This window comes from Narcine bancroftii, chromosome 7 (genome assembly GCF_036971445.1).
Source record: "Narcine bancroftii isolate sNarBan1 chromosome 7, sNarBan1.hap1, whole genome shotgun sequence".
NCBI classification, from domain to species: domain Eukaryota; kingdom Metazoa; phylum Chordata; class Chondrichthyes; order Torpediniformes; family Narcinidae; genus Narcine; species Narcine bancroftii.
Window position 1 is genome coordinate 68,534,606 of NC_091475.1, and position 17,280 is coordinate 68,551,885.

Sequence of the window (17,280 nt, forward strand, 5' to 3'; positions counted from 1 at the left end):
AAAGAAAAGGTACAAGGACTGCCTAAAGAAATCTCTTGGTGCCTGCCACATTGACCACCACCAGTGGGCTGATAACGCCTCAAACCGTGCATCTTGGCGCCTCACAGTTTGGCGGGCAGCAACCTCCTTTGAAGAAGACCGCAGAGCCCACCTCACTGACAAAAGGCAAAGGAGGAAAAACCCAACACCCAACCCCAACCAACAAATTTTCCCTTGCAACCGCTGCAATCGTGTCTGCCTGTCCCGCATCGGACTTGTCAGCCACAAACGAGCCTGCAGCTGACGTGGACTTTTTACCCCCTCCATAAATCTTCGTCCGCGAAGCCAAGCCAAAGAATTATTGCACTTGAACAAGATTCTGGTAATGATTGTTCATACGTTATTTGTTGAAGTACATTCAAAAATATTGGAGACAAATTTTCATAAAACACCTTATAAAACTCAACAGTAAATCCATCATCTCCTGGGAACTTACCATTTGGCATCTCCTGAATAGCTTGCTTAATCTCAAAATCTGTAAATGGAGATTCCAATTCTTTCACACCATCTTCTCCTAACACTGGCAGATCTAAAGCAGATTTTAAAAAATCAATAGAACCATTATCTCGAACCCCCTCAGAAGTATACAATTTCTGATAAAATTAACAAAATTGGTAATTAATTTCCTGAGATTTATAGGTAATTATTGAATTTTTTTTACAGCATTAATAGTTCTCAAAGCCTGTTCTGTTTTAAATTGCCAGGCTAATACTTTGAGCTCTCTCACCTAATTCATTATAATGCTGCTTAGATCTTTGAATTAGATGCTCATATTGGAATGCTTGCAGTGTATTATAGCATAATTTCAACTTAGTTGAAATGCTGCCCTCAGACTTTCAGTACAATTTTTCTGAAACTTTTTCCAACTCAGTTATCTGTTTCTCGAATGTCAAACTTTCTGCCGAATACTTTTTTCTTTTGCTGAATAACTAATAACTTGGCTCTGTTAATATGCTTTCAAACCATACCATAAAATGAAATTACTTCGTACTGAATTCGTATTTATACTCATAAAAAGAAGTAATTTACTCCTTGACAAAACTAACAAACTTAGGTTTCTTCAATAGCATTACATTAAATCTCCAACGATAAGTTTATTGCATAACTTCAGATCCAGCACACGATATAAATAACATGAAATGATCAGACACAATTTTGCTCTTATATTCGGCCTGAATAATTCGAGCTTGAAGGTGAGCGGATACCAAAAACAAATCTGTTCTAGAAAATGAATCATGTCTAGATGAATAAAACAAAAATTTTTTTCTGTTGGATTTAATCTTCTCCAAATCTCAACTAAATTCAGATCTTTCATCAAAGATGCCATTTGCACGGCCATCTTCGATTTCTTTATACTTTTCGGAAATTTATCCAATAACGGATCCAAAACAGTTAAAATCCTCTCCAATTAAAATGTTTTCCTTAGCCAGATTTAATGTCAGAAAAGCTTCAGATATAAATCGTTCATCATCTACATTAGGCACATAAACATTAAAACTCGACCCGCTGTTTCAGAAAATGATTCCAATTCAAACAGTATTTTCTTATGAACCAAAATTGCCACTCCTCGTGCCTTAGAATTTAAAAAAGTCCTACCCAATCTCTCTTCAATTTTAAGTGTTCTTTTTCAGTTAAATGTGTTTCTTGCAAAAAAGCAAGATCAACCTTCAACTTTTTAATATAAGCCACCACATGTCTTTAGAGGTATCTGAAGATTGAAGGAAGAAAATGACTACTAATGTGAAGAAACTGAAAGCATAATTACAAAAGAAACTACCTTACAAGAGTGTTAAAGAATTGAGGCCTACTCACCAAGCTGAAACCACAGAGTTAATGGATCCAGCTGCCAAGACACAATGAACTCCTGGCCGGATCAGGCGCCTACCTTGTGGTTGCATGGTGGTGCCGGCACCGCTGTCCACCTGGCCGACTCTAATACGCGTGCCCCTGATGCTGGGCGCACGGTGAGACGGCCAAGTGGCGTAACTGTGCCCGATGACCCTGATACGTGCAGAGGCCCATCTGAAGATATCCCTGTGCGATCTGTGGCACTGCCAGGCATGGTTGGTGCCTCGTGAGTTCGCGACTTGTTGGACAGGGTCTGGGCTGTGGGGGGACCCAGCCGACAACGGGCTGAGGAACTCAGCCAAGTGTCGGTGGGGGTCCAGACCTGCAGCCGAGCGACCCAACTGACGATGAACGCAGGTGACAAGGAGGAAAGAAGTCCTGCCTTGTCAGAATAGAGACAGGAAGAACTTGTTTCAGGCATTGCAGTTAAAGAAGGTAAGCCTCAAGGAGGAATGGGGGAACCTGGTTTTGAAGCAGTTTTTACAATTTTGGAAGGGATTGCTCATCAAATGGAAAATATGTCATCACAGGTGTCTTTACAGATGGATCAGGATTTATGAATCTGAAAGTTAAAATGAACAGTATCTGTGAAGAAGTGTCATCTGTTAAAGCTGATGTTAACAGATATCTGAAAGTGGTGGACAAAGTACAAGATAATTTTAAAAAGATTGAAGGGGCATTTCATGACTGTAGAGACCAAGTGGAACGGAATTTAGAAAAAGTGCAAGATTCTTTCGAAAGATGGGAGATTCAGAAGAGAGAATTGCTGAAGAAATTGATTCTTTGGAAAACCAAGGTCGATGGAATAATGTGAAAATAGTAGGACATCTGGAAGATATTGACGGTTCGGATCCAGTGAAATTTTTTAAAAAGTGGATCCGAGATGTATTGGGTGTTGAATTTTTCCCGGATGGTTGGAACTGGATCGAGCGTTGAGGAATAAACCCTATCCGCGTCCAACACCTCGAGCAGTTTTACTTAGTTGTCTGAGATATCAGGATAGAGATTTTATGGGTTAAAGTCATCTGCCACTAGTGGGTTTTTTTTAACCACACCCAGTTAATTGGGGAATTTCTACATTGGTGTATTTTCGGGGAATTTTTTTAATATTGTAAACCCATCATCACCTGGAAATTTACCACTTGGCATATTTTGAAGTGCCTCCATTAATTCACTAACACTAATACCAGCATCTAAATCCTTAACATCCCTATCATTTAAAGTAGGCAAAGTTAAACCAAATAAAAATTAATCATTAGCTACCTCATCCTGCCCTACCTCAGATGTATACAACTTCTCATAAAACCTACGAAACTCATCATTCATTTCCTGAGGTTTATAAGTAATTTTCGACATACTGAATAGCATTTATTGTCCTAAATGCTTGCTCCGTTTTTAACTGCCATGCTCAGACTTAATGCACTATCTCGCCAATTCATGATACCATTGGTCAGTCCTCTGTAAGAGCCTTTCAAATTTGTAACATACTGCAATTTTAAATTTCCTATTTGTACTTTTTATCCTCCATTGAACCACGTTGTATATCTCCTCCTCCCACATCATTTGGCCATTTAAATTTTGCTAACTTTTTACATTCTTTACAGCATGGATTAACCATCGGCATCTTTTCACTTTTATCCACATTGACCTTGTATCGATACTAATCCATATTCTATTAATCTTTCATTTTATCTATTCAATTAAATTTCTGCTTTAGTCAAATATACTATAACATCATCTGCAAAAGACTAATTTTATGAACTTTATCTCCTATCTCAAAACCTGTAATTTCCTCATGTCTTTGAATCACTTTAGCTAACAGTTAGAAATAGTGAGAGTGGGCAACCCTGCCTAGAAGACCTTTCTAATCTAATCAAGCTCGACATTTGACCATTTACTACTACTTTCGCCTTTGGTTCATAATACAATACTTTTATTCCTTTTAAAAATATCTCAGGAAATCCAAACTTATGTTACACCTGAAATAAAAAATTCCATTCTAATCTATGAAATGGTTTTTCTGCATCTAAAGGAACTGCTACTGCTGGAACTTTCCTTTTTTGAGCTACATTTATCAAACTTAAAAATATGACTATCAGCTGTCTTTCGCTTTGTCTGGTCCATATTGATTAATTTTGTAAGTATCTTAACCAAACAATTGGCCCACAATTTGGATACAATTTTATAATGTAAATTTAGCAAAGACGTTGATCTATATGAAGCTGCTTGTAGTGGGTCCTTCCCTTTTTTTGGTATTACTGTTATCAATGCCATCTTAAAAGATTCTATTATATCATTTACTTCTCTCAATTGATCTAATATCCCTTTAAAAATTGGCACCAACAATTCCTTAACTAAAATTCCTCTGGAAACCATCTTCTGCACTTTATTTTGCAATGTTTTCAAAACATCGTATATCTCATCTTCTGCAAAGGAGTAGATAATTCTTTCTTCTCCCTGTCACACAAATTTGGTAATTGAATTTATTGCAAATATTACTCAATTTTAATTTCATCTTGTCTTAACTCAGACTTGTATAATTTCTCATAAAACTCTCTAAAATTTTCATTTATTTCTTTTGACATAAACCATCTGATCATTTTTGTCTTTCATTGCTATTATAGTTCGAGATACCTGTTCTTTCTTTAACTGCCATGCCAACAACATGTGAGCTCTTTCTCCCAGTTCATAATACCTTTGTTTAGTTTGCATAATATCTCTTTTGACTCTATATGTTTGTATCATATTCAGCTTGACCTTTTTTGTTTCCATTAATTTCCTCTTTTCCTCATTTGGACTAATTAGTATTGTTTTTTCTAAATCAGTTATATTTTTTAAATGATCTACTTTAAAATAGTCCTTTTTTAATTTTACTGTATAATTAATTATTTGTCCTCTTAAATATGCTTTTAAAGTATCCCATATAACAAATTTATTATTTACCAAGTTTTTATTATTTCCTTAAAAATTTAATTTGTTTTTTTACAAAATCACAAAAATCGTTCCTTTTCAACAATACCTTATTTAATCTCCACCTATATCCACTAACCTTTTCCGCTTTGCATACTATTAACAATAATAAAGGGGAATGGTCCGAGATGGTACGTGCCAGATATTCCACCTGTTGAACTCTGGATTGAACTTGAGCTGCCAGTTAAAAACATGTCAATTCGTGAATTATGTCTTATGGCGAAAGTAAAATGAATAATTTATTCATCTGCATTTTTCTTCAAATATCTATCAGCCCATATCTACCATTAATTATTTTACTTCCTTAGACACTTGACTATCTCCTGTATATTTCCCCAATCTCTCCATTTTCAAATTTAATGTCAAATTAAAATCTCCTCCCATCAAAATCTTAACATTGGCATTTGACAGTTCCATAAAAATGTCTTGCATAAATTTATTATCTGCATTTGGGGTATATAGATTCAACAAAGTCCAATTTTCTGAATATATTTGACATTCTACCGAAACATACTTTTCTACTGGGTCTTTTTCTACATTTAAAATTTTTATTGGTAGATTTTTATTTATCAATATTGCAACTCCTCAAGCCTTTGAATTAAATGAAGCTGCCACTACTTTACCTACACAATTTATTTGTAATTTATCCAATTCCTTCTCCACTAGATGTGTTTCCTGTTTAAAAAAAAAAGTTACACCTATATTCTTTCTCATAAATATGAAATTTTTTTAACCGTTTTATTTGATTTTAAATGACATTAAAGCTCATAAAGTTAATCTTCCCAATCATTTTAATCAAATTTAATCCCCTACTCATCCAGCCTTCATAACATAACAATTCCAGCACGGAAACAGGCCATTAGGCCCTTCTAGTCCGCACCGAACCAAACACTCCTTTCTAGTCCCACCTCCCTGCACAATGCCCATAACCCTCCATCTTCTTCTCATCCATATACCTGTCCAACCTTTTCTTAAAAAATACAATTGACGCCGCCGCCACCATTTCTCCCGGAAGCTCATTCCACACGGCTACCACTCTCTGAGTAAAGAAGTTCCCCCTCATGTTACCTCTAAACCTCTGCCCCTTAATTCTTAACTCATGTCCTCTTGTTTTAATCTTTCCTCCTCTTAACGGAAATAGTCTATCCACATCCACTCTGTCTATCCCTTTCATAATCTTAAATACTTCTATCAAATCCCCTCTCAACCTTCTACGCTCCAAAGAATAAAGACCTAATCTGTCCAATCTCTCCCTATACTCTAGATGCTTAAACCCAGGTAACATTCTGGTAAATCTTCTCTGCACTCTCTCCACTCTGTTTATATCCTTCCTATAATTAGGCGACCAGAACTGCACACAGAACTCCAAATTAGGCCGCACCAACATCTTATACAATCTCAACATCACCTCCCAACTCCTATATTCCATGCAATGATTGATAAAGGCCAGCATACTAAAAGCCTTCTTCACCACCCTATTCACGTGAGTTTCTACCTTCAGGGAACGATGTACCGTTACTCCTAAATCTTTCTGCTCTTCTGTTTTCGTCAATGCTCTCCCATTTACCACGTATGTCCTGTTCTGATTCTTCTTACCAAAATGAACCACCTCACACTTATCAGCATTAAATTCCATCTGCCATTTTTCAGCCCACTTTTCTAAGCAGCCCAAATCCCTCTGAAATCCTTGAAAACCTTCTTCATTATCCACTATTCCACCTATCTTAGTATCGTCTGCATATTTACTAATCCAATTCACCACCCCATCATCTAGATCATTAATGTATATAACGAACAACAATGGGCCCAATACAGATCCTTGAGGCACACCACTGGACCGGCCTCCAACCTGACAGACAATTATCCACTACCACTCTCTGGCCTCTCCCTTTCAGCCAATGTTCAATCCATTTGACTATCTTAAAATTTATACCTAAAGACTGCACCTTCCTAACTAACCTTCCATGTGGTACCTTATCGAAGGCCTTACTGAAGTCCATATAGACAACATCCACTGCGCTACCCTCATCCACATTCCTAGTCACCTCTTCAAAAAATTCAATCAGATTGGTCAAACATGACCTTCCTCCCACAAATCCATGTTGAGTGCTCCTGATCAGACCCTGTCTATCCAGATGTTTGTAAGTACTATCTCTAAGAATTTTCTCCATTAATTTACCTACCACAGATATCAAACTTACAGGCTGATAGTTGCCAGGCTTCCTCCTTGAACCCTTTTTAAATAACGGAACCACATGCGCAATGCGCCAATCCTCCGGCACTATCCCCATATCTAATGACATTTGGAAAATTACCGCCAGAGCCTCTGCTATTTCCTCCTTCACTTCTCTCAATGTCCTGGGAATGATCCCGTCTGGTCCCGGAGACTTATCCACCTTTATATTCTTCAAAAGCCTTAAAACTACACCTTTTGTAATCTCTATATTCCCCATATTTACCCAATTTGCTTTTTTTAATCTCACATCTCCCAATATCCTTCTCCTTAGTGAATACCGAAGAAAACAAACTGTTCAATATCTCCCCCATTTCTCTAGGCTCCACACACAGTTTTCCGCTCTGATTTTCTAAGGGACCAATTTTGTCTCTAGCTTTCCTCTTACCATTAACATATTTGTAGAACTCTTTTGGATTAGTTTTCACCCTGCTTGCCATAGTTTCCTCGTACCTTCTTTTAGCTTTCCTAATTTCTCTCTTAAGATTCCTCTTACATTCAATGTATCTTTCAAACATCTCCTTAACTTCATGCTTCTTATATCTAATGTACGCCTCCCTTTTTCTTCAAACCAAGTTTCCAATATTCCTTGAAAACCACGGCTCTCTCAAACCCTTTGCCCCTCCTTTTAACCTAACAGGAACGTAAAGCTTTTGCACTCTCAAAATCTGATCTTTAAAAGACTTCCATCTCTACTACATCCTGCCCATAAAACAAATTGTCTCAATGCACACCCTGCAAGTCCTTTCGCATCTCCTCAAATCTAGCTTTTCCCCAATCAAAAACCTCAACCCTTGGCCCTGACTTCTCTCTTTCCATAATGACATTGAAGCTGATGGCATTATGATCACTGGACCCGAAGTGCTCGCCAACACTAACCTCCGTCACTTGACCCATCCCATTTGCCAACAGTAGATCTAACACTGCTCCTTCTCTGGTCGGCACCTCTACATATTGTTGTAAAAAACTATCTTGCACACATTTCACAAACTCTAACCCATCCAGTCCTTTCACAGAATGTGTTTCCCAATCTATATATGGAAAATTAAAATCTCCCATAATTACAACCCTGTGCTTATCACAAATATCTACTATCTCCCTACAGATTTGCTCCTCTAGGTCTCGGTCCCCTCCGGGTGGTCTATAATACACCCCTACAAGTGTAACCTCTCCTTTCCTACTCCTCAGTTCCACCCAAATCCCCCTCTAACATAACAAAGGCATTATAATTTATTAAATCTATTATACAAATAAATATGTAGAAATTAGAAAAGTTAGAAAATAAGAAAGAATAGAAATCCCCACATGATTCGGTGGCAACCAACAAACATTCTCTTTGCTTCTCCTGAATCTTGTACTAACTAACCTCTACATATATCTTGTCATTTATTTAACTACCTATTAACCTTGTCTTAGCTCCCTACCCTTGTAATCTTAAAAGTCAAATAAACATATTTATCTTCCAGTTTTACTGTCAAACCAACCAATAAACCTCTTTACCCCTTACTTCCCACCTTAGCAGGCAAAGATTCAGCAAAAAATTTGGCTTCATTGGGATCTGAAAAAAAAAATGTATGCATATCAAGAAATTTTTTTAGGACAGCAGCGTATCTCAAAACAATATTCTTCCACAATATATTTTTAACTAAATTAAATTCCTTTTTCTTTTTCAACAGTCTTGTTTCCATTGTAGATCATTGGAGCTTGTCTTGCCTTCAATGGCTTTGCTGCTAGTTCCAAAACTTTCTCTCTCACCTCGTAGCGAAGGAAATTGACCAATATTGGACAAAGGTTTTGTCCTTCTTGCAGTTTTGGTCTTAAAGCTCTATGTGCTCTCTTGATTTCAATGTCTCCTTTAAATTCTTCCATTCCCAATACTTGTGGTATCCAACTTTGTAAAAATTTCTTCATATCTTGACCTTCATCACCTTCTCTCAGCCCCACGATTTTAATTATATTTCTTCTACTGCAGTTTTCCAAAGTATCCATCTTCTGACTAAATTGCTTCTTCATTACTTTTGACTCTGTTTGCAGATTTTTTGATTGATCTTTTAATTTTTCTATTTCAAATTCCTTTCCTTTTACTCTTTCTTCCATAACCAAAGACTGGGAATTGGCCTAATGATGTCCACAATGAGCAGTGAAGCCATTTGTGCATTGACATCATGAGTTTACAGTGTAGCAAGATTGTATCCTCTGGAGATACAGGGTAGTCATTCCCCAAAAGCTCCAAGAAGGTGTGTTGTTGGAACTACACACATCACATCCAAGAATCGTAAAGATGAAAGAAATTGCAAGGAGTCATGTGGGTGGCAGAACATTGACAGGGACATTGGGGGGCTAGTGAAACAATGTGTAACCTGTCAGCAAACTCGCAATGTTGATGCCATGGGCTTGGCCAAGAAGTCCATGGAGTCGTATCCATATTGATTTCACCCAGGAGAAACAGGACTTCCTAGTCATTGTGGATGCACATTCAAAGTGCCAGAAATCAGGATGACTCAAACAACAGCAAGTGCAACCATCAGAGTGCTGAAAGACTTGTTCGCCAAGTATGGCATACCAAACCAAGTAGAGAGCAACAATGGACCACAGTTTTGCAGTGAAGAGTTTCAGAGCTTCCTGAAATGAATGGTGTGAAGCAAGTGCTAATTGCATCCTACCAAGCTGCAAGCAATGGGGTGGCAGAGCAAATGGTTCAAGCGTCCGGTGAGTGCCAGCAAAAGCGAGAGTCGCAGCACACAGCAGTGTCTGAACAGCTTTCTCCTGTCATATTGATCACCAAAGCACCCAACAGCAGGATGAACGCCATCCAGTTTTTTCCTGGGACGTGAACTTCGCACAAGATTGTCCCTGATTAAACCCAGTGTGGAAATCACAGTAGAAGTCGAGCAGACATAAGTGACACCATAAGAGGTAGAATTTCTGAGAATTCTACCCAGGTGATCAAGTACTGGTGGAAGATACTTGGCATAGGGGTACAATCGTTGACCGCGCGGTGCTCAAGTCGTACATTGTCAGCATGGGTGACAGCCTTGTGTGGAAATGCCACATTGATCAGATGAGAAGGTCGAATTTTTACTTATCTTTTGCCATCTACTGCTGAACAAACACTGTGGTAAGATGATCAAGAAGCAGGAGAGCTATTTTCTGAACCTGGAGACGAGGTACGATCGCCACCGTTGCAGTCAGTCGGAAAAGAGATTGCAGAATCTGAGATGCCAGAACCTGAGAGGCTTAACAAAAATTCAGGAGTCTGTGTCCCAGTCCGCCCAGCTACTGAGACGTTCTGGCAGGATGAGGGGAAAAGCAGGAATGCTATTGCAGAGATGAAATAAAGAGCTGAAGATTGTAAATGTTGGTAAGTTACTCTTGCAATGTAATGTTTTGGTTTTTTTTTAAATTGTAAATGGATAATGTGTAACTCAGGTAGATGGATAGTTAATTTAGTTTTCCTATAAAAGGGGGGTAAGAAACATTATTGTGGGAGCTAGATATTTCTGTCATAGGACAAGAAAGCTTGAGAGGGAAGAGTGTAATGTATGCAAATGATATATGTGTGTGATGTCATTACATGACATTTTTAGTACATGTTGAAGGCCCTCCATAGCTACAAGCTGCACCCAGTTAAGAGTCTAATAACGTAACCGTTTGAACCTTGTGGTGATATGTAATTACACCACTAGGTCACCAGGGGTCATCCTGGTGACCTTGTACATAAAGCAGTCCAGAGCTACAGTCTAGCCTTCCAGGTTTGTCTTGCAGAGAGACAAGTCCTCTTAGTGTACATCTTCTTCTTCTTCTTTGGCTTGGCTTCGCGGACGAAGATTTATGGAGGGGGTAAATGTCCATGTCAGCTGCAAGCTCGTTTGTGGCTGAAAAGTCCGATGCGGGACAGGCAGACACGGTTGCAGCGGTTGCAGGGGAAAATTGGTTGGTTGGGGTTGGGTGTTGGGTTTTTAGTTTATTAAAAGCTGTCTTATACTCGCACTGCTGTTGTGGTTATTGTCAGTACAAACCTTATGATTGAACGCGAATTATTGTATACCAACAATATTTTTTTATATGTCTGGTAATTTAATTAATGCTCATTGTTAAGTGTATTTTACCTATCTGCAGCAAGCAAGAATTTCACAGCATCTGTAATTGCATTCATGACAATGAAATCCCCTTGCATCATCTCACACCATCAACCGAGTTATTTGGAACTGCTATGGAAGCAGATGGAGGACAGATAAATTTGATTATGCAGACTTGCATTGATCCAAGTGACATTCTGGTCTCAATTGAATGGTAACAACTTGAATCTCTTCATGAGAGCAAGACACAACCAGGGATGTTACATATAAGCAGCTAGCTGTTCTCCACTGAGAGTGAAATGTTGAATGTAATTTTTTTAAATTTATTTATATTTTTTGACCATCTATATCAGGGGTGTCAAACTCAAATTCACGGAGGGCCAAAATTAAAAACTTGGACTAAGTCGAGGGCTGAACTAAATATTTATTGAAAATTTTCAACAACATCTGCATGTTTTCTCTTCTTTCAACATATGTAATGTTAAACTTTAGGATATAACTTTAGGAGGATAATGTTACAGGTCAGGAGTAGGTAGCTCAAGTTCACCCTTTGCTTGACCTGAGGGAAACATATTTGGTCCCTGTGGAGATGTAATCAGCATTCACAGGCTGTGTCCATTTTGGCCTGCATCAGGACTCAACATTTCCTGCTCACTCCTCAGGCTCTAGGCCTCTATTCACCCTCAACCCACCATCCCTCTACCTGACCAGTCCTTTACCCAACCTTTACTCACCCCTCACTCCACTCGCTCTGCCTGCCTCTCCCCTCAACCTGTTCCACCCTCTACCCGTCTCTCATCCTCTAATCACCCCTCCCCTACTCACCCTGCCCCTTCCCTTTTACCTCTTCCCTATCCACCCCTCCTTCTTCTCATCCCTCCCTCTAACTGCCCCTCGCACCACCATAACTTCCCCTGCCCATTACTCCTCTCCTACACCCTCTGCCCACCCCTGCTTACCCACCCACTCAGGCCCAGCGCACTGCCGATCAGCCTTTGCGGACAGCCACCATCTCTCTCTTCACGTGCAGGGCCGAACCAGCCGTCCCTGGGGTCCGCGTGGGTGCAAGCGCTGAAGGCCGAGGCGACCAGGAGAAGTGCGCTCGCGCTGTGGAAGGGCCGTCCGGTGCCAGTCGCGCGGGGCTCGCGCTGCCATGCCCGTCGCGCCGACAGGAAATCACAGGCGCTCGCCAATCCGCCGCACCGCTCGACAGATGGGAGAAATGACTGGTTGTGCGGGGAGCCTTCCAATTGGCTTGCCGGCTGATGACATCGACAGACTTCTCGTGTTACAATTTCTCGTGTCACAATGGGGAAGGATGTGCAATGAAGGGGGAGGATGGTGGGGGTGACATTACCAAAAAACAGCATCGGCTCTCGCTGCAGGGTGGGCCACCTCTAATACATTTTTGAAATGATCTTGCGGGCCAAATATAATTATATCGCGGGCCAAATTTGGCCCGCGGGCCAGAGTTTGACATGTGTGATCTATGTAGTCAATTACAAAGTTAAAGAGTACAAGTACAAAAGTAAATACAGTATTTACTCCATGATAGTTATACCCCAACCCCCACCTACCTAAGAAAAAGACCCCAAGAAAAAGATGTGGATATATAAAAAGATAAAGAAATAGGAAAAAGACAAAAAGCAAAATGGACTGCTGAAAAGTGCCACACACTCCACAGATCATAAATTCATATTCTGTTTAATTTTCTTTGGAGAAGATCAACTCAGGTCTTGAGAGCTAGGAAGAACACAACAAAAGATTTGCACCTGAGATTTGTAAAAATATCATGCTTATTTCTTAAGTTGTAGGTAATCTTCTCAAGGGGAGTACAGCTATGCAGTTCCGCGTTCCAAAGTGCCATATCTAGATGTGAATCTGTCTTCCAAGTAACTGCTCTACATTTTCTAGCCACTGCCAATGCAATTTTAACAAATTCTGTTTGATGTTTGGATAGATTCAGTTTAGGTCTTATCCCTATAATATTCCCCAGTAAAAAATAATTCTGGGTTTTGTGGAAATTGAATAGTGTTATATGCAAATTGAATGCATTCCTGCACTCCAGATCCATTTGTGAACAGATAAATCTTCAAAACTAGGAGATATGAAAAGGGAATTCTGTAGGATCATTGCATTTGGACATCTCTTCATCATTTAGTAGAATTCTGCTCTGATAATGCACAGCTCAGTCTGGGATAACTGAACAAAGCAGGGACAATATCTGAATTTCCCTTTTTGGGGTCTGGAGGTTGAAATGAATATTGTGCCATCTGATTCACAGTGGGTTGGGACATCATCGCCTTGCTAGTTTCCATGAAAGATCAACATACCCTCTATCTCTGTTATTCAGGCAATATGCTTCAGTCATGCCACATAGCATACATCTTCAATTGATTGAACATGATAGATTGAGGACAAACCATTCAGGACAAGAGTTTCATGTAGTTATATTTTTGGACATTTGACAAGATACAGAAGCTTCCAGCAGCCAGGCTGCACCACAGAGAAGAGGTGATGATTAGGTGTGTACTATGGCAAATGCTAATTGTCAGAGCACCTACATCATGGTGACCAAAAAACAGCTGAAGGATGTTTAATTCAATACATTTCCATTTACAATTTGTGTTTACTTTAATATAAATAATCCTCAAGTCACGTCAGTTTCTTTTCTCATCTGTCCCACGTCAACTTTCATTGTGCAGAACAAAGTCAGTGGTCTTCCCAATGGTGAGATTCCTGGTGATCCCATGGTTCATAAAGCAGGAAATGGAATGTTTGACAGATCAATAATGTTAAAGATTAATGGAGTTCTTTGAATATATAATGACTATAGCAGTTAGAAGGGAGCGTGGATATAGAATAAGATAAGAAGGCATGTATTGGCATGGATGGAGGATTCGTTAATTGAAGGCAGAGGGTGGTAGTGGATGGTTGCTTCTCAGATTGGAGGCCCGTAACCAGTGGTGTACCTCAGGGATCTGTGTTGGGGCCATTGTTTGTTGTATACATCAATGATCTGGATGATAATGTTGTGAACTGGATCAGCAAGTTTGCTGATGATACAAAGAGGCATTGTGGACAGTGAAGAAAGTTATCAAAGTTTGCACAGGGATCTGGACCAGCTTAGAGAATGGGCCAGAAAGTGGCAGCTGGAGTTTAATGCAGACAAGGATGAGGTGATGCCTTTTGGAAAGGCAAACCAAGGTAGGAGATGTAAAGTATTTGATAAGACACTGAGGAATGTGGAGGAGCAGAGGGATCTAGGAGTGCAGATGCAATGTTCCCTGAAGGTGGCAGGGTTGTAAAGAAAGTTTTTTGTACCTTAGCCTTTATAAATCAAAATATTGAGTATAGGAGTTGGGATGTTATGCTGAAGTTGTTTAAGGCCAAATGGGAAATATTGTGTGCACTTCTGGGCACCTAACTACAGTAAGGATATCAATAAGATTGAAAGAGTTCAGAGAAAATTTACTAGAGTGTGGCCAGGTCTTAAGGGGTTGAGTTACAGGGAAAGATTGAACAGGTTAGGACTTAATTCCTTGGACCGAAGAAGAATGAGGAGAGATTTGATTGAAGTTTATAAAATTGAGAGGTATAGACAAGAGTGGATACAAAGAGACTTTTTACAATTAGATTGGGGGATATAAATACAAGAGATCATAGTTTTAAGCTGAAGGAGGAGAGGTTTAGCGGGAACATTAGGGTGAAGTTTATCACTCAGAGGATGGTGGAAGTGTGGAATGAGCTGCCATCTGATGTGGTGTATGTGGGCTTGATTGTATATTTTGAGAGTAAATTGGATAGGTACATGGATGTGAGAGGACTGGAGGGTTATGGTATGCGTGCAGGTAAGTGGGACTAGGGAGATGATGGTCAGCACAGACAAGAATGGCTGAATCACCTGTTTTCTGTGTGAAGCATTCTTTGAAGGCAGAGATTTGGGATAAATTGACCTTTCATTTGGGATAAATTGACCTTTCACTGATTGGCAATCAATGATTGCTGGAGCACATAGGGATTTGTCCTGGGCCCACAACTGTTCAAAATTTACATGAATGAGAATGATTTGGAAGAGAAGACCAAGTGTAGCATATCAAAGTTTGATGGCATGAAATTGAATGGAAAAACAAATTATGTAGTGTGCAAAGGGATACAGATGGGGTAAGAGAGTAGGTAAGGCCTTCCAGGTTCCCAGATCTCTCTCCCATTTCACTCTTGTTTAGTCAACATCTGACTTAAGACATTTAGCCTGCAATAAATTATACATATTTGATATAAAACCCTTCCTAGTTCCATCAATAATTAAACTCTCAAATTTAGATCTTCTTGGAAGACTCAAAGTACACCCAAAATTTTCTAACAATAAAGCTTTAATTTGATAATAAGTAAAGAAAGTACTCAAAGGTACATTATATTTCTCTCTCATTCATTGACAAGAAATAAAATGTCCTGCAGTTTTCTAATTTTACACCGTTTTGTTCCCATAATTTTAAAAATTGATTATTAATTGTAAATAGAAAAAGTTTGTTTTGAAATAAAGGCATCTTAGCTGAAACTCTTCCTTCTGTATCAAACTGTTCATTTTTATTTATCCATAACTCAAGCAAATGCTCCAATACTGGTAAATTATAACTGTAATAACTGACAATTACTTCAGAAAATAAATTGATCCATCCTCTTCTCACCAATTTGATCCAATTCAATAGTTGCCCAAATCAAAGGAGTATCCACTTGAAACATTCTATTTATAAATTTTAATTGAGCCGACTGTGACAGAGTATTTAGAGGTAGCTTGGGAGGAATTGCTAGAGCAGGTTGCACACAAACATTTTAAAACACAGAATATTTGTAGAACTTTTGCAGAATGCTTTTTGCAAAGGAGTAACAAAGTAGCAACATTTAATCAGCTTGCCTGGGAGAGCATGTGATCTTTGCAGGCAGGCCAGAACAGTTTTCCTCTCAGAGAGGGAGGGAGTGAAACAGAGAGGAGAGACACAGAAATCAGTTCCAGAGGGACAAGCTGGCAAACTTTGGAAGACTGCCTGGTCAAAGGAGAAGACTGGCAGTCTGAAAGGTGACCAGAAAAAAAGGATAATTTGGAGAACCCTGAAGGGGGCAAGTTTTGTCAGCAAGACTGATTGATAAGGAATCAATTGCGGATGTCCTGGAAAAGGAATCTCTCTCTGAAAACCAGCAAAAACCCTCCTGAGTGGTAACCGTTTGCCTGTTAAGCACCAAAGACTGGTGAACTTTGTTAATGCTAACTTCTTTTTTTTAACTTTGTTTATTTGTTCAAAATACAGATAATAAGTAACATATATAACAATAAACTAAACATGAATGATATATTTTATATATATAAAAGAAAAAAAAGAGAACCCCCCCCCCTTTCAGTCAACTCTCCTAAGGAGAGTCATAAAGAGAGAAAGAAAAATAAAGAAAAATTAAGCATACATATTAAATGTAAATCAAAATATGAATATTCTGAATATAACAACCACTTATTAATAAAAAAAACTATAGTTATCACATGAAACATATGTGATTTTTTCCATTGTTAAGCAATATTTCATCTCATTATGCCATCTATTACTATCAATCATATTTGTATATTTCCACGTACTAGCAATACATTTTTTCACTACAGATAATGCTAAATATACAAAAGCAAGTTGAAATTTATCTAATCCCAGACCTTTCAGAGGTTGCAAACTACCCAATAAAAATACTGTCGGATCTAAAGGTATTTTAATCTTATACAGGTATTCCAGAAACAATTGTACTTTCTTCCAAAAAGATTATATACATATATACATGACCAAACAGCTTGAAAAAAAGTTCCAACAGCATTACCACATCTAAAACACAAATCTGATTCATGAAAACCATATTTTTTTAGCTTTTCAGGTGTTAAGTATAATTGATGTAAAAAATTATAATTAATCATTGCATAACGAGCATTTATCAGTCTAGTTACACTATCAACAAATATCTGACCAATCATCCTCGGAAAAAATAAAACCAATTTCCGCTTCCCATTTACTTTTAGATCTATCCCAACCCCTTTTATCCATACCATCCTGTAATATTTGATACATAACTGAAATA

At 38.7% G+C, this 17,280-nt stretch overlaps 1 long non-coding RNA gene across 6 annotated transcripts in view; it reads left to right on the forward strand.

The window, feature by feature from the left end:
* LOC138738989 (uncharacterized) overlaps positions 1-17,280 on the forward strand; it is a 90,569-nt gene that overhangs the window by 44,215 nt on the left and 29,074 nt on the right. The window contains exon 5 of one of the 6 annotated variants that reach the window (XR_011341936.1): positions 12,200-12,494. The exons of 4 other annotated variants lie outside the window; for them this stretch is intronic. This is a non-coding gene — a long non-coding RNA (uncharacterized lncRNA). Of the gene's footprint in view, positions 1-11,209; positions 11,229-12,199; positions 12,495-17,280 lie in introns of those variants that run through there. One more of the 6 variants, XR_011341937.1, reaches the window with a different exon arrangement.